Genomic DNA, 20,121 nt, shown 5'->3' with positions numbered 1-20,121 from the left:
TAGACTAGTTTCGTCTTTGGAGTCTTTGGTTTCCTTTTTCTCTTTTGCTCCTCTTTATTTTTCTTAAGATAAAAATCCTCTGGGACAACTTTCTTGGCATTCTGACCTAGTGAAAAAACCTGGCGTCACCCTACAGTGAAGCTCAAAGTTGGCAAAGTCCACTCACTCAGGGTTTTCTATCTGCTTTTTAGGTCTCTGCTCTTAACTAGAGGATGACCAGATTTACCCAGATTTACCTGAGAAAATCATCTCATACCAGCCACGGCTCTGACGGGAAACAGAAGGTACATGCAAACTCAGTGATTCAAAGAGAGTTTTATGAAGGGAATATTTAATTCTGTGAGATGTGAGGGCAGGATCAAAAGAACTCAGCATAGGATAGTGAAGCACCTGGGAGCTGGAAACTGCAGGGAGGCCATTAACACCTCCAGGCCTGGATGGGGGTGGGTGGGGAAGGAGGGTGGAGGATTATTTACTAGACCCTGGGAGACCCAGAGCCTTGGCGAGGGTCACAGGACAGGCCTGTGGTCTCTGGAAGAGGAATGAGCAAGTGACAGCCAAACCTAGCCCTGGCGGGGAGGGGAGGGAGCCCTAGGGGATTTAAAAATACCAGGAACTCTCTACTCCTACCCTTTGATTACCTTCCTCTACCTCCAGTTGGCCATACCCAACAGGAACCATGAGGGCAAGGAAGTCCAGGAGATGAAGTAGAGAAAATATATTTTCCTTAGTGTCGTAGTATTAAAATACAGGGAATATATTTTCTAGTTTTTTATATAGCTGTATAAGCTGTAATTAGTCTGTAGTCTTTGAAACGTATTTACTTGCTCTAAAATCTGTCTCATGATTGTTCCTTTAAAGAAAAATGAGGCAATCAATTGTTTTATTGTTGATTAAACTATGTTCCTCTCCCAGGGAGAAAAACACACAAGACTGAGATAGCTGAACAAAGCTTAGGTCCACCTCAAAGAGAAGTCAACATTCCTGAAAATCTCTAAACCCTGAGAGAAACCAGGATGGCGTGAAGAGACTGGCAAGACTCTCCGATGACATGATGAGACTTACGAGGCTTCAATGGTAGATCACTTTATCGTCAAGTCCACCTCAAAGAAAAGTCAGGATCCCTGGAAATCTCTAAACCCTAACCTTCTCCCTATAAAGCCCTCCAGTTAGCCCTTTAGAGTTAGACCGGATTTGGGAGAAATTTAACCCCCTCTGTCTCTTGGACACCGGTGTTCAATAAAGCCCTCTTGGTGCTTACCTCCTCCTGTCTCAGTATTGGCTTTATAGCATGCGGCTGGAATCTGCGATGTGCAGTAACAGAGATGCTGCCTGTGGAGATCAGATTGAGTTGTTCCTTCCTTGCTCTTGCTGCCTTTTTCCCTTGGAAGTATCTTTGACAGTGTTCCTACAACTCTACTATCATGGTTTTAATTTCCGAGATATTTGTTTGCTGAATGCGCCTTTCTTCCCTTTTTTAATTTTTTATCGTGCTTTAGGTGAGCGTTTACAGCTCAAGTTAATTCCTCATACAAAAATATGGGCTCAAACATAGCAAATATTGTCAGGATGACGCAGGAATGGGCACTGTTACGTCCTGTTGTACACGGGGTCGCTATGAGCCAGAGATGACTTGACGGCAGCTACCAACGTAACAACGCATAGGTCAAATATTGCACCCATGAAACAAGAACTGGTTGGAAAAAAGAAAGGAGCGGAGGCGGGCCCAAGACAGCAGAGTAGTCAGCCCTGCAGCATCAGCTGATCCAGCCTGCAGGGTGCCAGCCAGGTCAGGTCTGGCAAATCCTCAGGTCTTCTGAACTGTCTCTCCCTCCTCCTGCTGCTCAGTCTGACTCCTCAACTTTGATGTTCAGGGCTCCTAGATGGTTGTGTAAAATGGATTCACTTTTCTGGGGGGTCTTTGTTGTAAGAGGGACTGCAGGAAGCCTCTGACCACTCTGCAGTCTTGGCCCCGCCTCCGCTCCTTTCTTTTTTCCAACCAGTTCTTGTTTCATGGGTGCAATATTTGACCTATGCATTGTTACGTTGGTAGCTGCCGTCAAGTCATCTCTGGCTCATAGCGACCCCGTGTACAACAGGACGTAACAGTGCCCATTCCTGCGTCATCCTGACAATATTTGCTATGTTTGAGCCCATATTTTTGTATGAGGAATTAACTTGAGCTGTAAACGCTCACCTAAAGCACGATAAAAAATTAAAAAAGGGAAGAAAGGCGCATTCAGCAAACAAATATCTCGGAAATTAAAACCATGATAGTAGAGTTGTAGGAACACTGTCAAAGATACTTCCAAGGGAAAAAGGCAGCAAGAGCAAGGAAGGAACAACTCAATCTGATCTCCACAGGCAGCATCTCTGTTACTGCACATCGCAGATTCCAGCCGCATGCTATAAAGCCAATACTGAGACAGGAGGAGGTAAGCACCAAGAGGGCTTTATTGAACACCGGTGTCCAAGAGACAGAGGGGGTTAAATTTCTCCCAAATCCGGTCTAACTCTAAAGGGCTAACTGGAGGGCTTTATAGGGAGAAGGTTAGGGTTTAGAGATTTCCAGGGATCCTGACTTTTCTTTGAGGTGGACTTGACGATAAAGTGATCTACCATTGAAGCCTCGTAAGTCTCATCATGTCATCGGAGAGTCTTGCCAGTCTCTTCACGCCATCCTGGTTTCTCTCAGGGTTTAGAGATTTTCAGGAATGTTGACTTCTCTTTGAGGTGGACCTAAGCTTTGTTCAGCTATCTCAGTCTTGTGTGTTTTTCTCCCTGGGAGAGGAACATAGTTTAATCAACAATAAAACAATTGATTGCCTCATTTTTCTTTAAAGGAACAATCATGAGACAGATTTTAGAGCAAGTAAATACGTTTCAAAGACTACAGACTAATTACAGCTTATACAGCTATATAAAAAACTAGAAAATATATTCCCTGTATTTTAATACTACGACACTAAGGAAAATATATTTTCTCTACTTCATCTCCTGGACTTCCTTGCCCTCATGGTTCCTGTTGGGTATGGCCAACTGGAGGTAGAGGAAGGTAATCAAAGGGTAGGAGTAGAGAGTTCCTGGTATTTTTAAATCCCCTAGGGCTCCCTCCCCTCCCCGCCAGGGCTAGGTTTGGCTGTCACTTGCTCATTCCTCTTCCAGAGACCACAGGCCTGTCCTGTGACCCTCGCCAAGGCTCTGGGTCTCCCAGGGTCTAGTAAATAATCCTCCACCCTCCTTCCCCACCCACCCCCATCCAGGCCTGGAGGTGTTAATGGCCTCCCTGCAGTTTCCAGCTCCCAGGTGCTTCACTATCCTATGCTGAGTTCTTTTGATCCTGCCCTCACATCTCACAGAATTAAATATTCCCTTCATAAAACTCTCTTTGAATCACTGAGTTTGCATGTACCTTCTGTTTCCCGTCAGAGCCGTGGCTGGTATGAGATGATTTTCTCAGGTAAATCTGGGTAAATCTGGTCATCCTCTAGTTAAGAGCAGAGACCTAAAAAGCAGATAGAAAACCCTGAGTGAGTGGACTTTGCCAACTTTGAGCTTCACTGTAGGGTGACGCCAGGTTTTTTCACTAGGTCAGAATGCCAAGAAAGTTGTCCCAGAGGATTTTTATCTTAAGAAAAATAAAGAGGAGCAAAAGAGAAAAAGGAAACCAAAGACTCCAAAGACGAAACTAGTCTACAGGGAGCACAGCCTCATCTACCTAGAGAGCAGAATACCGAGATGGTGCCCGGCTACCATTACCGACCGTTCCCACCAGGGATACAAATACAATAGATGGTCCAGGATAGCATGGGAGAAAAACATAGAACAAAACTCAAATTCCTAAAAAAAAAAAAAGTCAATACTTATTGGACCCGTGGAGACCAGAGGAACGCCTGAGACTATCCCCCTGGGATACCCTTTGTCCTTGGATCTCAAACCACTCCTGGTGTTCACCTATCAGCCCAAACACAGAGTGGCTCATAAAATAAATATCACCTGCGACTACTGTGCTCCTCTAAATAATGAGACCTAACAGTCAAAATTCACCCTAGGCCGACGATGATGAAGGTAAGGAGGGCCAGGGAACTGATGGAAACAGAACCGTCACAAAGGAAATAACGAGAATGCTGACACATTGTGAAAAGTGTAACCAATGTCACTGAGTAACAGGAGGGTTAAGTCAAAAAGTACTGCTGCTAGGGTTCCAGTTCATACATGCACGGGTGTATTCCACACAAAACGTGTTTAAACATGTTTGTCTCTGTGATGGGTGGATGGCTGCAAATTCTCTAGGTAACACACTCGTCTTGGTCTCCGTAAGGTGCCTTCGGGGAAAAAAAAAAAAAAAAAAGGATACATTCTATGCCATGGAAAAAAATGATCCCGAGGTCAGGGCTAATATCAATTTTTGTTCTATTCTACGTGTTAAGAGCCACTCATTATTCCGAGAAAGTTGCACAGGCTTCAGCCGAAAGCCAAAGGGGCGTGGGGAAGGAGAAGTGAAGAAGCCGCGCAGTCCGGGAGAGACGCGGCTGGGCCAGGCCCCCGACTCGGCTCGCCGCGTAAACGGTGGCCGCTGGGGAGGGGGAAGGGAGACGTCACTTCTTCCTCGGGCTGCCGGCCCGCTCATTGGCCGTCTGGGAGGAACGGGAGGAGGAAAACGCGGGGAGGGGGCGGGCCGTGGGTAGGCGGGAAGAGCGCGGTCGGTGATGTCACTGACCGGGCAGTGTCTTATGTAGATACGGAAGCGCAGTGGCTGCTGGATCGGCGTGTACTGCTTAAACACGTTATGACTGTTCGTGGTGTGGGAAGAAGTCCAGGTCTGTCCATGAAATTGTGTGCTGTAGGAGCGTAGAAGGGCTCTGAGGGGTCGGGAGTGAGGCTAGCGAAATGACCGTCTGCGAAAAGAGTAAGGAGTGCGAGGCTGCGTGGGGGCGGCAGAAGAGAAACTCATACTTACCTGGCAGGGGAGATACCATGATCACGAAGGTGGTTTTCCCAGGGCGAGGCTTATCCATTGCACTCCGGATGTGCTGCCCCCTGCGATTTCCCCAAATGTGGGAAACTCGACTGCATAATTTGTGGTAGTGGGGGACTGCGTTCGCGCTTTCCCCTGGTTTTTCTGGTCTGGAAAGATAGATTAGACTTTTTCTGTAGTCTCCAAGCTTTTTCAGGCGTGGAGTTTCCGTCGAGCTATCCGGTCTTTGTGGGTTTGCTTTCTCCACCACTTAGTTACTTCCGGGCAAGTAGTGCGATCGACGTTGCTGTTTTTCTTCGCGGGAAAGGCGAGTCGACCATCAGCACATGTGGAAAAAACGTCTGCGTATGGCAAAACCACTTTGCTCCTTAATTACGGGGCATCCCTGTAAGAAGACGGCTGAGGTTCTCTACTGGGTCGTTGGTAGCGTTGCTCAAAATTTCGTAGGAAGACCTGTTACGGTGAAAATGCAGCTAAGTTTCTGGCTTTCAAGAGCCACGTGTTTATTCACCTCAGTGCCCTAGGGGGTAAAAAAAAAAAAGGGGGTAGGAGTCCCAAATTAGGGCGTCGGCGGGGCTATCCTCCTCGTGGGCTCGTGGGCTCCTGGGGGAAGGGCCTTCCTTGGCGGGGCTATCCTCCTCGTGGGCTCGTGGGCTCCTGGGGGAAGGGCCTTCCTTGGTTTCTGGGCTTTCGTTGGTCTGTTCCTCCTGTGCCTGACCCTCTGTGCTCTTCTCTTTTATGAAACAGCACTCAGAAAGGATTAGAACTAGGACCCACCCTTCTCTGGTGTTACTTAACTGATAACTCTCTTCAAAGAGTGGGAGAAACAAGTGGCAGTCGGCTTCCAGTAAAGATTTACAGCCTTGAGAATGAAGAAAACCAAAGACACAAGGGGAAGATTAGTCCAAAGGCCTAATGGACCATGAGTACCACAGCCTGAGTCTAGCACAACTAGATGGTGTCCAGCTGCCACCACCGACTGCTCTGACAGGGATCACCATAGAGGGTCCCAGACAGAGCCAGAGAAAAATGTAGAACAAAATTCCAACTCACACACATTCACAAAAGACCAAGCTTACTGGTCTGACACAGACTGGAAAAACACTAGGGCAAGGGCTAGAAGGCAGGAGAGGACAGGAAAGCTGGTAATGGGGAACCCCGGGTCGAGAAGGGGAGAGTGTTGTCATGGGGTTGGCAACCAATGTACAAAACAACACGCGTATTAATTTTTTTTAAATGAGAAGCTACTTTGCTCTGTAAACCTTCATCTAAAGTACAATTAAAAAAAAAAAAAACAACAACAGAAAGAGTAGACAGGGCTATAAAACAAACAATAACACGTGAGGAATGAGCTTCTTAATTCCATCGAGTATAGGAGAACTCATGGGCAACACCTGCCCCAAAACAAAGACAAGAAGGCAGGAAGGGACAGGAAACCTGGACGAAAAGACACGGGGAACCCGGAGTGTAAAGGGAAAAGAGGAGAATGCTGACACATTAGAGGGATTGCAACCAATGTCACAAAACAATTTGTGTATAAATTTTTGAACGAGAAGCTAATTTGTGCTGTAAACTTTCACCTAAAACACACACACACACACACACACACGCACATTTACAGCCTTGGAAACCCTACGGGGCAGTTTTCTTCTTGATCCTATAAAGTCGCTATGAGTCGGAATTGACTCCACTGCGGTGGGTTTATCTTCAGACAAAGACCTTATTACCCCAAACAAGGTCACGTTCACAGGTACAGGGGTTAGGACTTCGAGATACCTCTTTGGGGGACACAATTCAATACCTAACCCTAGAGGGAGAGAGAATTCCATGGCTGGTGCTCTTTTTAATGTCAGTAAAAAACATCCCGTCTGTTTTCAAAGCCCGAAGATCCTGAAACAACTTCTGGTTGACAAGAAAGCATTTCTTCCCAGGGCTGTCAGTGCCCCCTTCAGTTTTAGACACGCCTCGTGCAGGGCAACGGCTCTGCCGTGGTGTTCTGACCACCTTGTACATGTCCACATAGGCCAGAACCCAAGTATCATGGATTGAATTGTGTCCCCCCCAAAACAGGTGTCAACTTGGTTAGGCCACCATTCCCAGTGTTCTGTGGTTATCCTCCATCATGTGATTGTAATTTTTTGTTAAAAGAGGATTAGGGTGGGATTGTAACACCACCCTTAGCCAGGTCACATCCCTGATCCAGTGTGAAGGGAGTTTCCCCAGGGTGTGGCCTGCACCACCTTTTAGCTCTCAAAAGATAAAGAGAAGGAAGCAGAGAATGGGGACCTCATACCACCAAGAAAGCAACAGCGGGAGCAGAGCGAATGCTTTGGCCCTAGGGTCCCTGGGTCACAAGGAATCTTCCTCCAGAGACGACCAAGAGAGAAAGCCAACCCCTGGAGCTGACACCCTGAATTTGCGGTTGTAGCCTACTAGACTGTGAGAGAATAAACTTCTCTTTGTTAAAGCCATCTGCTTGTGGTACTTCTGTTACGGCAGCACTAGATGACGGAGACACCAAGTCCTCCACCCGGGAACATAGGATAGACAGTCTTGTGAGGAGCTTGACCCTTTTCTCATCTGCCTCTCTTTTTTGTGGGAGGCCTCCTCTAGACAGTTTTCCCGTCCACCTCCCTGCTTCCAGTGAGGGGTGGGACTTTGCACCTAGCCCTCCTTAGGGCACAGCCACGGGATATAAAACTGCTCAGCTGCAGTGAGGCCTTGATTGCTCAGCAACAGACCGTCCACCTACTTATGTTGCCATCATCTGGCCACCTTTTTTGAGCGTCGACTTAGGAGAGGGCCATGAGGAGCTGGCAGCTTTGACAACTTTTCCTTTCACTGCCCACGTAAGTAATAAAGGATCGGAACGTAAAAAAGGATCTTTTTTTTTTTTTTTAAACTGTCTGAATCTGTCATGCCTTGACTCTGCCTTGTCTTGTGCTTGACACCTAGTAGTGACTTTGAGTCTCGCTGAACCTCCATGCATTGTCTGTGCACCTTAATTCTGTGCTCATGGGGTTATCAAGATTGCTGTATGTAAATGAGCCAGCGAGGAACTGCGGCAGACAGATGTATTGTGCGTTTCCTCTACTCACGTGCCCGCTTCCTTGTCTAACTGAATTTCACTTACAAAACACAAGTTCAAAGATAAACTTCTAAATAATTCCCCCAGACGATGACAGCAGAACATTAAACCAAGCGCGAGGATCCTTCTGAGCGTGGGGCCCTCGGTGACTGTACAGGTCATGTGCCCATGAGGCTGGCCCTGCATGGAGGTCCACGGCCAGGTGTTACTAAGAATTCAAACACTCTTCTCTTTGCAGAGAAGACCCAGAACCTATAGGAGATGACAGGTGGAGAGTACCTTTGCATACAGCTCTCCCTGTCTTTCAGAGTTCTTCATTAGCTACTAATTGTGGTCTCTGACTTTATCTGTTATCTCAGTCCAGACTTAGTGGCTTTGGGGCTTCTATTTTTAATATTTACCCAGAACCCACAGTCCCCAGTAGCAAAGACATGTTCCTCCTCATAAATGATTTCCAGCTTCAAGAAGCTCCAGCTCCTGTTGACTTAAATTTCAGACCCTCAAGTCACGTGAAGACACCCAGAGATTGGTGGTCAGTTGCTGAACAGTCAGAACATTTTGTTTGCTTGTCAGACTTCTGTTCCATTACAATAAATCCCTGCAACTTATGTGCATTTCTTGATTGCTTAGCTAGATTCTTTTCCACTGAGAAATTGATATTGCTGTGGAGTTATAGTTTACAGTGAGGGGAAAAAAAAAAAAAAAGGAAGAATGTGGATTCCAACCAGCCGGTGAAGATGTCAGGTGAATTCAGTGGATGTTGAAAGAAATTAGCTGTTAAATTCCTTTATGCCTGAGAATTTTACGTTTCAAAATCAGCTTAAAAACAAAGAAGGTGTAAGGTAGAAAAAGTGCCCAGGATTTGGGGACTGGAACATTGGTCTTAATAAAAGGACAGAGACTGGGAATTCCTCATTGACCTGGGAGTATAAGAATGGGCTTTCTGGTAGAATCACTCTGAAAATATACAGCCCTTAGGTCCTGGGTCTCAGTCTCAAATGTCCCACCAGTAGGCTCTTGTGCTGGGGCCTTGTCCTGAGTGAATCCACCTGCATCCTAGCTACATCTTCCCAGACTCAGGGAGACCAAGAACCTGCTGCATCTGCGCCAGCCTTGCCACATGCCTTGGGCAAGTCCTGGACCTCAACTCAGAGCCTGTTTCTCTGTCTGTAAATGAGAGGGTGCCTGGGATAGTTTCTGGAGATCCCTCTGGCTCTCTGATTCTTCTCGGAAGAATTACGATGGGCTGTGTTTCCTTGGCACTTAGTGGGTTTTTTGAGCCCTTGGCCTGAGACGTCGCATTAGGAGATTCCGTCACAGCAAATAACTTTGTACCCCCAGGTGGGGCTCGTTTTTTTACTTTTCAATAGCCGGTTTCCCAGTATGTGGTATGGGCACCACTGCTAGTACTTGAGATAGTTTTAGGTGGTACAAGGATGAGTATTTTAATATGAATAAGTATGTATTTAATTCCATATTCATACCCACCATGCATAACAAGCACATCAAGCCCACTTTGATGCCTTCTTTGTAGAGATGAGAAAGAGCGTTGGTATCATAAGCCTGGTGGCAACACTTCATCAAATGCCCTTTCCACGTCTAAACTTTCCTCAGATTTCTTTCCTAGGGTGACAGCTGGCGTGCTTGATGTCTTGCTTCCAAGTCCTACACCTATTACCAGACAATTTCTCCAGATACCACCCCAACACACCTGCGGTGACATGAGATCCCTTAAGTGACCTTTTTGCCTTGGTTCTTTGGTAAAACAGCTAAGGCCTGAGGCATTACCTTTGCCCTAGTTTTCTACCCCCAGAGGGTTTGTTATTTTTCTTCAGGCTGACTGACATTTCCTGAGCAAGCTGTAAACAAGTTGAGGTTTGATACTTTTTGTCTGGCCCTGAGTTGCATGCAGTCTGCCCTGTAATTAGGATGCACCTTGCCGGATTGGTCAATATACCATGCAAATGTGGTGACTATAGGCTATGCAAATGGAGTATCTGTAGGCTACTATGCAAATGAAGTATCTCTGGCCTACCAAGAGGGGATTGTTCAATTCATGGCCTCGGTGGGAGGGCCATGCCTTGAAACCGAGGAGGAATTTGTGTGTGTGTGTGTGTGTGTGTGTATGTATATATATATATATGCACAGTATACCCCACAGAGGTTTTTTTAGACAGGAAGAAGCAGAAGGAAGAAAGAAGTGCGAAGAAGCAGAGAGAGAGAGAAGAGGTAAAGAACCTCTTAAAAGAGCTGTAACACAGGTCAAGGGCGATAACGCTGAAGATGGTGACAGGCCTGGAAGGGGCCCAGTGGCAGAACAGTGGCGACAGACAGCGGAGCCAAGAGGAGCCTGTCCTGAGGGGGCCGAGAGGAGCCCTGAATGGCTGAGAGGAGCTGAGAGAGATGTCCTACACTGAAGAAGGGAGACTTTGCCTGTATGCTTTCTGATCCTGATCCTGAGTTGTACCCTGTTACTTCCTTAATAAACCACTAAACTATAAGTGTGGTTCTGTGTGGCCATGGGAACAGATCATTGAACCCCAAAGAGAAGTAGAGAGTGCCGTGGGAGGGGTGGATGATGTCAGAATTGGTAAAAAGTTTGGAGGCTGGTGGTATGTCTGACTGCCACCGCATGGGAATCAGCTTTGGGCTGATCCTGGTCATTATCCCCCTTGAATTCTGAAAGGTTCTGATGCTGATGCTACTTTTCCCACCTTTTTACAGCACCCCTTGCCCCAAAAGCAGCCTCTTTATTTTTCTGGCTCCAGTTTTGAAGCAGGCAGTCATGAAAAGGTTATTAAGGGTTATTAACCATCCCATAATAGCTGTTTTTCAGAAAAGTCTACTCTTGTTACATTTTTGTTACAACTTTTACAGCACTTCACCGTGGTGATTAGTCGAATGCCCAGGTTTCTTGTCTTCTCTTGGCACTGACTCTGAATCTATGCGCTATAGGACCTTCCTGGGTTGGCGGTAGCCAGCCATCGCCTTGTTTTCAGGGCTGTGTGCAGTATTTCTAGAGCCCTGTGCAAAAACCCATTCACTAAAATTATGTGGACTGAGCATGCATTAAAAGACTGAAGATCCTCCCCTCCTTGTTCATACATATGTATGTCACTCTCTTTTTTTTTTTTCTCTCTATGAAAGAAGCAAATCTGCCCTGGGTCAGGGAGCTGGCAGCCTTAGGTCACGAGGCCCTGCCTGTCTCCCAGTTTGCAACTGTGAAGAAAACTTTCTGTTCTTTCAACCCTGTGTCTGGCTGACTTCAATTCGCTAGTCTGCTTGACAAGAAGCTCTGAGTCGGTGGCTTCAGTTTCCTCTTCCCCCACCCCTTTCCTCAAGGCCTCTCTTACACCTCCTTCCTGGGCAGACAGCATTAGCTCTCTCTCTGCCTCGGATTTGCACCTGACATGCATCAGGAGAATGGAAAATTAGGAAGATCCCTTAAGCTGCCCTCTCTTTCGATGATGGTGGAGACTGTAAGTGCTGTTGTTGTTAGTTGCTGTCAAGTGGATTCCTACTCATCACCACCCTCTGTGTGCCGAGTGGAACTGCTCCATAGGGCTTTCAAAGCTGTGATCTTTAGGAAGCAGACTGCCAGGTGTGTCTTCCAAGATGCCTCTGGGTGGATTTGAAACACCAACCTTTGGGCTAGTAGTCAAGCGTTTAACTGCTTTTGCCACCCAGGGCCTCGGGGAATTTAAGTAAATAGGACATTATCTTCTCACTGTCAGAAATAACTTTAGATATTTCCTTCTCTGAAAATGCTGAATATTAAACTATATTTTAGAAGAAAATCCTAGGTCTTGTGTTGGCAGGTGTGGGCATTTTTTGCCAAACCTCCCCAGGCTGTGTCCTCATCTCGCTCTCCTTCTGAGCCACAGTGTCCTAGTAAATTGAAATAACCTCGACTCATTCGTCACTATTGAGAAAAGCAACGAAGGACCATGGCGCCCCCTCGTGGCTACTGCGGGCACAGCACACAGAGATCTGAAAGGCCCCAGAAGATGCTAAGGAGGCTAAAGGGCGGAGGGAGGGGGGCGAAAACAAAGGCAGGTTCAAAGAAAACCAGCTAAAACGTGCAAGATGCCGAGTGACCGCTGAAGACATTGAAACTACAAGCCGCGCATCCCACAGACTGATACAGCTCGATGAAGAAGAGCCGTCAACTCTTCTCCCCAGCAGCAGGAGGTTTCCTTACCCAAGTAAAATACCTCAGTTAAGACCAAAGTCCATTTTCAGTGCCTTTCCGATAAGAAAACATGGCTGTGCAGAGAGTTTAAGGGCTCTTTTCCTCAGCCAGAGCTTAAGGGCTAAGTTATGCTCTGGCTCCCTGAGGGAGCAGTTTCTAACCAAAAGGAGTCTATCCACATGGTGGCTAGGAACTCCTTGGATACTGGATCCCAGGCATATCAGATATCCCAAGGTTATTACAAAGATCTTCGGGCTGGTCTGTGGCTAGGGGCACTACCTCTGGGAAGGCCTCCCTTCCAGTGCTGGCACCACTACTTGCCTTCTGTTTGACCTCGGGCCAGCTCGTTCAGTGTTTCAAGTCTCATATGAAAATAATAGTATTAACTGTCTTGTAGAGTTACTGTATAGATTAATGGGATGATGTAATAATACACATAACAGTGTATGGCACATATTAGGTATACCAAAGAAAAGCCAAACCTATTGCTGTCAAGGTGATTCCAACTCATAGTGGCCCTACAGGACAGAGCAGAACTGCCGCATAGACTTTTCAGGGAGTGCCTGCTGGATTTGAACTGTGGACCTTTTTGTGAGGAGCCTTAGCACTTGAGCACTATGCACCACACTTTGCATTTTGGGTATGGGAGATAGAAACTAACATGGAAGATAGGTCTTTGTTTTTCCGCTTAATTGTGAAATGTAAGTGTATAGGTTTCTGCTTTGGGCCGTAATGGAGTAGCTGAGATTGTATTTACATTTCTACCTTAAACCACTAGAAGACAAAACAAAATATATGTGAAACAGCTCTCTGGAGACACTGAACTTCAGGAAGTGTAGGACAGAGCTCAGGCTGACCGCCTAAGAGTGTGTGTTCCCACGAGCCTGTATGGAAAGAGCATCTAACACATTGGCATGAAGGAGAGTCTTCAGGAGGGTAATACCTCAACACTGTGTCCACATTAGCCTTAGACTAAGGATTTTCTGAACACGCCAAACAAAGCTTAAAAGCCAGCCTGGAAAGAATCAAACTGTTTCCACGCAACTTAATGGCATCGCAGACCAAAGTCCAAAAATATTACAAGGATTATAGAAAAATATTTTTTAAAACACTTAACATAAAATTAGGAATGTCTGGCATCTAATAAAAATTTTTAGGTATGCCAAGAGTGGAGTCCTGGTGCCAGAAAATATGATCCATAACCGTGAGAAAAGTCAACAGAAACAGACGCAGAAATAACTTACATGATAGAATCAATGACAAAATATTAAAACAGCTATTATGAACACACTGTGTATGTTCAGAGAAATGGAGGAAAGCATGAGCTTAATGAGGACGGAAATGAATGATATATGTATATATATATGACTCCAAGAGAAGTTCTAGAATTGAAAAATACATTGGATGACTTTATCAGTTAATTGGACACTGTAGAACATAAATTATCTAAAATGAAGCCAGAGGGAAAAAAGAACTAAAAACGAAAAGACCAGAGCATCCTTGACCTGTGAGAAAACATCAAGTGGCCTAATATCCACGTAACTGCAGTCCTGGAAACAGAGCAGCTGGAGTGACAGAAAAAAAGTTTGAAGAGATAACAACAATAGTCCCAAGCGGAAAGGTCCTGGCCCCTCCTTGTGGCCGCTGTGGAGACAGCACATAGGGATCTATCTGTACAACCCCAGGGGTCACTGGATATCAAAGAGGATAGCAAAGAGGTGCAGATACAAGGAAAACTAGGCAATGTGCAGGACCTCAAAATGAGAAGTTGCAATGCCTATGGCCTGAGCTACCTTGATGAGTTTAAGAGCTGAGAGGTGCTCTTCTCCTTAGCATGGAAGATTGCCCAGTTATGTCTGAGCCAGCACCGAAGGCAAGGTTTGGCATGTTGCTGATGAGGAAGCTGAGATTTGCAGAGTTTAATGGATTTCCTTGGTCTCAGGACTGTTTACACTAAATCACGTCCAGTCCTCTCAGTTGCTGATGCTTCAGTGCATGAGCCATAGAGACGGTTACACGTGGGAGGATCTTCAAGTCTGTTAGTCCATCTGCTCAGCTCATGAAAAGGGGAATAATGGCTGGTTGTTTGCTTCAAAATTGCCCCATAACATTTTTATAATCTTACAGTGAAAGGCCTGTAGAATGTGACACAAACCCCAGAATCTTTGATACGTTGGAGTACATAAAAATTTTGATTTAAATAAAAAACATTCTACATAACAAAGAAATTATTTTTATTTAGTACATATTTTATCAAAGTACCATATGCCCAATATTTCTGAAAAACAGTAGTGCCCTGATCCCTTGCTACATTTCCTGTTCTCCAGAGATAACCACTTTCAACCCATATAACAAGTTATTGGGCTCTTTCTCTTTTCATCTCTAAAGAAACATTGTTATGCCTTCATTTTCCAGTTTTCCACTCCAGGCCCTGCAGACAGCCTGCAAGGGGAAAAACGCTGTGGATGGGTGCACCACCTGCTAGTCAACACCAAGTGGGCCCACAAGGCGCTGCACTGGGCTTCCGCTCACTTGCCAACCAACTTAATCCACTTCACGCGTCCACACAGTGAAAGGAAACTTTGCAGGAACAAATGCCAGGCAAGCAGCTTTGAGGTTTATCGGTGGAACCGGGTTCTCGGGTGGGTCAGGAAGGGATGGGAGCGCTCCTGAGTGAGGAGCGGCGGTGGTCCACACCCAGCACCTGAAGCCCCTGCTGTGAACGCCCAGTTCTCTTCTCTGTTCTTTCCAGTCTCTCCTCCTTCCTCAGCTATTTTCTGCGATTTTCTGGGAGCTCAGTTCCTGAGGAGGAGGCGAGAGGAAAAGGGGACCCGGCCGCGAGGCGGAAAAGGCTACGGGGATCTGGAAGGTAGCCTGGATCGGGAGCAGCTCGCCCTTGTTCCTTCCGGGCCCGAAACCTTTCTAGCTCCTAAATGAGGATCAGAGGCGGGACGCGGAAGTAACAAGTTTAATTCGCAATTTAAGGAGTTTTCTTTTTAAATCCTTCCTTTAAAGGAAACACTAAGGTTCCATCGAGACTTGAACTCGGATAGCTGGATTCAGAGTCCAGAGTGGTCAGCATTACAGCATGGAACCACCAGGAGTCTGTGCCGCTGTATGGCAGTATGAATTTCCAAATCCACTGCCCCGGGCAAGTCTATTCTGACTCATGTCTGTAATCATTTCAATTAAAAAGAAAAAACCCTCTTGCCGTCCAGTGTATTCCGACTCTTAGGGACCCTGTATGAGCATCTCAGTAGAGGTGTGTGAATCTCATTTAGCATCCATAGTTTCCACAACTAATCTCAAGGCAGTCTTCTATCAGACAGGACTTGATGACCGTTGACCTGTGTGAGTGGACTCATCCATCTTGCTTTCTCTCTGCACCTCTCTTTTTATTGACTTCTATCATTTCATTCGCATCTCAGGAAATTGAGGTAAAATCCACTCTGGGTTTAGGGCGATGGCACAGCTCTTTAAACCTCTGTCAGAAATCCTATACTCGGCCTCATTTACCAGAGTTTCCTGTCCCAAGGTGAAATTTCTGCAAACAACAGTGTTATTTTCCTTTTCTTTGCCTTCACCCATTTCTCATTGCCCAGGAAGGGCAGATGATTGTCAGGGCAGGAGTTGGGACTTCCCGGGTGCCTTGTCCAAACACCACCTACTACACTTCAAAGCCACCACGGCTTCCTATGTGTAATACAGAAAGGTGTCTCAGCAGTGTTTTATCTGGGGAGTAGGTTCGGCAGGCAGGAGAACTCTCATTTTCTTCTTTATACATTTCTTTTTTGGTAAGTTTTTCTTATAACAAACATATCTGTTAAATATACAAAAAAAAAAAAAAATTAACCTTGTTTAACATTTATACACTCAGACAAACCCGACTAACCTCATGTGCTGTGACTCAAAATCTACCATGTGCTGTTGAGGCTACAAGACAGGGCTCTGACACTTATACAGCCCCAGTCTGTTTTCAGAGAGCTTGGCCATGTCCGTTACATTCCAGTTTCTCGGTATATCATGACCTAGAAACTTCACAGCTTTTTATTTGATTTAACTTCATCCTAAGAAATTAGTCTTTGTCCTTGGTTTCTCAGAGATAACGGTAAACCAAAAAAACAAAAAACTAAACCCCTTGCTGTCAGGTTGATTCTGACTCCTAGTAACTCTACAGACAGGGTAGAACAGCCCAGTAGGGCTTCCAAGGACGGAAATCTTCACAGATACCCATTGGTATATCTTTCTCCCTCGGAGTGGCTGGTGGATTCAAACCATCAAGCCTTTGGCTAGAAGCCCAGCACTTACCCACTGTTTCTCCAGTGCTCCCTGACATAACTCTAAATGCTTGGAATTTGCTGAGTAATTGAGGTGCTTCTGTTTTCTATAGGCCTCCAGACCACACTTGAGGGTTTATGCTAATAAGGGGACTCAAGTGGGGGTTGGCAAGGGTAGAAAAAGGACCTCCTGATACCAGCCAACCTGGGGCGAGGGAGTGCAGACGTTGGGGAAAAATTCATTCAGTCATGCCTAAGTAATGAGGCTCAGAAAACAGCTCTGGACACAGAAGCTCCATGGGCTTCCTGGTTGATGAGAGACATCTATGCACATGGAAGGGTAGTGCAGCCCTTTTTGAGACAAGGACTCTGCATGTTCAGAACCTTCCCTGTCCTTGCCCTATGTGTCTCCTCATTTGGATCCTTTTTGCTATAAAACCGTAATTGTAAGTATAGGACTTTCTGTGGGTTCTGTGAGTCATTCCAGCAAATTGTTAAAGCCAAGGGGGTAGTGAGAGCCAGCAGGTCAGAAGTGAGGGGAATGAGTACCTCTGAGCTTGTGGCTGGTATCCTGAAGGGGTAGAGGGAACTTCTGAGTATGTAGCCAGCTGGTCAGAAGTCAGTGGGGTCACGAGGACTCCCAAGGTTGCAGCTGGTGTCTCTGCCCTTTACTTGTGAGGTCTGCTCTAGCTCCAGATGGTTAGTTAGGGTCAGAGGAAGATGCTGCATGTGCACCTGGTGTCAGAACAAAAGTGGAAGAGAATTGAATTGATAGTAGGTAGATTTGGGTTGATCAATAAATATTTGTTATTAGAGAAGTGGGACTTGATTTGGGCTTTTCCTACATGTAAATATATCAAGATACCCAGGGGCACCCATTGTTGTGTCACAGGGTAGGTATATCCAAGTTGCCTCACAGTATTGTCTCATTATTTCCTTTATGTGCACAAAACACCACAACACTAAATATGTGTATAATAGATGTAAACTTTGTCTTTAAATTATACACATAGTTTCAATACCTTACAAAGAGATTATTATCATGCATTCCTTTGGCAGTCAAAATTGCCTTTCTTCTCCCTAAGGCTAGTTTGTGCCTTCGAAAAGTGAGTTGGATCTCTTGGGCTAATGATTTCAAAATGGTTAGACTGCATATAAGACATTAACAAATGACCTGGTCGTGCATACACATAATGGAGTTCTATGTGGCCAAAACGTGAGGGTCTCTATGGACTGGTGCTGAGTTATCGCTAGGATAAATTATTTATGTGAAAAAAGCAAAGCAAGAAGTGAAAAAACATATACAGTATTCTACCTTTTCTTTAAGAAAGGACAGGGTAGAGTGTTTGTACTTATTATTAACACAGGCTTATTTTTCAGGAAGGATAAGCCAGAAGGTAATAAAAATGTGTATTATAGGGTAGAGCAGATGAGTAAATGTATTAAAAATGGTTTGGGTCAGGGTTATCAACACGAGAGAGAAGAGATAAAGTTATGGACTAGGGGAAGTTGAGGAAGAGCCTCTTGGTGTTGGACTGGGATTGAAAGTGTCAGTATAAACTAATGAATTAAATATGAATATTTTCTTACCATGTCCACTTACAGAGCCTAGAAGCAATGCTACCTAGTGGCTACATCTTTGTTGTGAATGCCGTTCTCCACCAAAAGAAACAGATTTCTTGGAGAAATGACTGATTTTGGACAAGGAAATCACTAGTTGAGCTTGGAACTTCTTGCACCAGAAAGGAAGAATGTGCTTCTTGATTCATGGAAGCAAGCCAAAAGATCACAGGAACCAGCCTGAAGAGATCCAAAGTGGTCAAATTGAGACAACTGGAGCATCAAAAACAATAACGGTAATGGATAATAACACACTGAACTCAAAAAAGAAGCCACCAGTTCATCGAATCTAAGATTGGGGAGGGAAGTGCTATAATAAAATAAGAATGCAGAGGGGAGCTCTAAATAAAAAGCCTTGACTAGAGAAAAATGCGCTGCCACTGGTGAACAATAGTCCTTCATCCTCTCAGATCGTGGCAGTGTATTCAGATATTCTGGTGGCCTGCACAAGTGGGCGGAGAAGAAGAGCCAGAGAAGGAAGTAGGAGGAGGAGCAGGAAGGAAAGAAGAAAAGAAAGAGAGAAACCAGGAAAAGTTTAAGAACCATGCAGTGGGGAGAGAGGCAGCTGGACTCACTTACTTAGCAGTTTATGCCAATGTTTTTATTTCCATATCTTAACTGAAGTCTCATTCATGTCAGTGTTTGAATAGCTGAGGGTAATAGGGTTAAAGGCGAGTCCATGTATAACTACGGTATGAGTCTGTTAATAGACTTATTTCTGTGTATTTGATGGGTTTTGTTTTTATTCTTTGAATTTTTTGGTTTTTCTGTGACTGTACTTAGGAAAGACTTACGGAGCGGTAGCTTTATTTTGGAGCCCTGGAGGCGCAGAGGTTAAGAGCTCAGCTGCTAAACCAGAGGTTGGCAGTTCAAGTCCACCTGTTGCTCCTTGGAAACCCTACAAGGTAGTTCTACTCTGTCCTACAGGGTAGTTATGAGTCAGAATTGAGTCGATGGGAACGTGTTTGGTGTTTCTGGTTTTACGTTTTTTACCTGAAGGCAAAAACACGGTTAATTTTCCTCAAACAATATTATTGAGTGTCTATCACGCAATTTTCAAAAAAAGCTTCTCAGTTTAATTAAAAAAAAAAAAACTATTATTATTTATTATTATTATTATATTTATCATGCAATTTTGAAAAAAAGCTTCTCAGTTTAATTAAAAAAACTATTATTATTATTTTTTTATTATTATATTTAGTCACATATGAATCAATTCCCTAAAGCACTATTTTTCAAGCTCATCTGCTGTCTACATGCATCACAATCACCCAGACAGCTTGGTAAAAAGTAAAGATTCCAGGCACAAGGATTGGTCTTTATTTGCCTGCAGCAACAAAGGAAAAAGGAGAGTCAGGAATAAGAGGATGAAATAGAATGTGTGGCTAATTGCCTCCATGAACATATTGCCTCCTTTTCATTGAGGCCAGAATAAAAGGATTGTGCCTAGCTATACTGTACATTTTGATCAAAGGTTATATAAAAGAATCCTGATCAAAGGGGGAAAATGCATGTCATGGATTGAATTATGTCCCTCCAAAAATGTGTGTATCATTCTGGATGGGCCATGATTCCCAGTATTCTGTGGTTGTCCTCCATTTTGTGATTGTAATTTTATGTTGAGAGGATTAGGGTGGGATTGTAACACCACCCTTACCCAGGACTCCTCCCTGATCCAGTGTAGAGGGAGTTTCCCTGGGGTGTGGCCTGCAGCACCTTTTAGCTCCCAAGACATGAAAGGAAAGGAAGCAGGCAGAGAGTTGGGGACCTCATACCACCAATAAAGCGGCACCATGAGTAGAGCACATCCTTTGGACATAGGGTCCCTGCATTTGAGAAGCTCCTTGACCAGGGGAAGATTGAGGACAAGGACCTTCCTTCAGAGCCGACAATGAGAGAAAGCCTTCCCCTGGAGCCGATGCCCTGAATTTGGACTTGGTACCTACTACCCAAAAAAAAACACAGT

General features: G+C 45.1%; 4 long non-coding RNA genes and 1 other non-coding gene across 5 annotated transcripts; 4 read left to right on the top strand and 1 right to left on the bottom strand.

The window, feature by feature from the left end:
- Positions 1 to 13: 13 nt before the first annotated feature.
- LOC135230767 (uncharacterized) lies at positions 14 to 1,629 on the top strand. The gene is made up of 2 exons (XR_010321475.1): positions 14 to 284; positions 916 to 1,629. It is a non-coding gene; the product is annotated as an uncharacterized LOC135230767 (long non-coding RNA).
- Positions 1,630 to 2,067: 438 nt separating this feature from the next.
- Positions 2,068 to 4,765, bottom strand: LOC135230766 (uncharacterized). Its single transcript, XR_010321474.1, has 2 exons — positions 3,413 to 4,765; positions 2,068 to 2,781 (listed from the first exon to the last, which is right to left on the bottom strand). It is a non-coding gene; the product is annotated as an uncharacterized LOC135230766 (long non-coding RNA).
- LOC135230765 (uncharacterized) lies at positions 3,666 to 5,524 on the top strand. The gene is made up of 2 exons (XR_010321473.1): positions 3,666 to 4,820; positions 5,233 to 5,524. It is a non-coding gene; the product is annotated as an uncharacterized LOC135230765 (long non-coding RNA).
- Positions 4,953 to 5,116, top strand: LOC135230911 (U1 spliceosomal RNA). Its single transcript, XR_010321636.1, has one exon. It is a non-coding gene; the product is annotated as a U1 spliceosomal RNA (small nuclear RNA).
- Positions 5,525 to 5,607: 83 nt separating the features above from the next.
- Positions 5,608 to 11,983, top strand: LOC135230764 (uncharacterized). Its single transcript, XR_010321472.1, has 2 exons — positions 5,608 to 7,827; positions 10,244 to 11,983. It is a non-coding gene; the product is annotated as an uncharacterized LOC135230764 (long non-coding RNA).
- Positions 11,984 to 20,121: the final 8,138 nt, after the last annotated feature.

Source organism: Loxodonta africana, chromosome 3, assembly GCF_030014295.1.
Source record: "Loxodonta africana isolate mLoxAfr1 chromosome 3, mLoxAfr1.hap2, whole genome shotgun sequence".
Lineage (NCBI taxonomy): Eukaryota > Metazoa > Chordata > Mammalia > Proboscidea > Elephantidae > Loxodonta > Loxodonta africana.
This window is presented reverse-complemented; position numbering and strand designations above follow the sequence as displayed.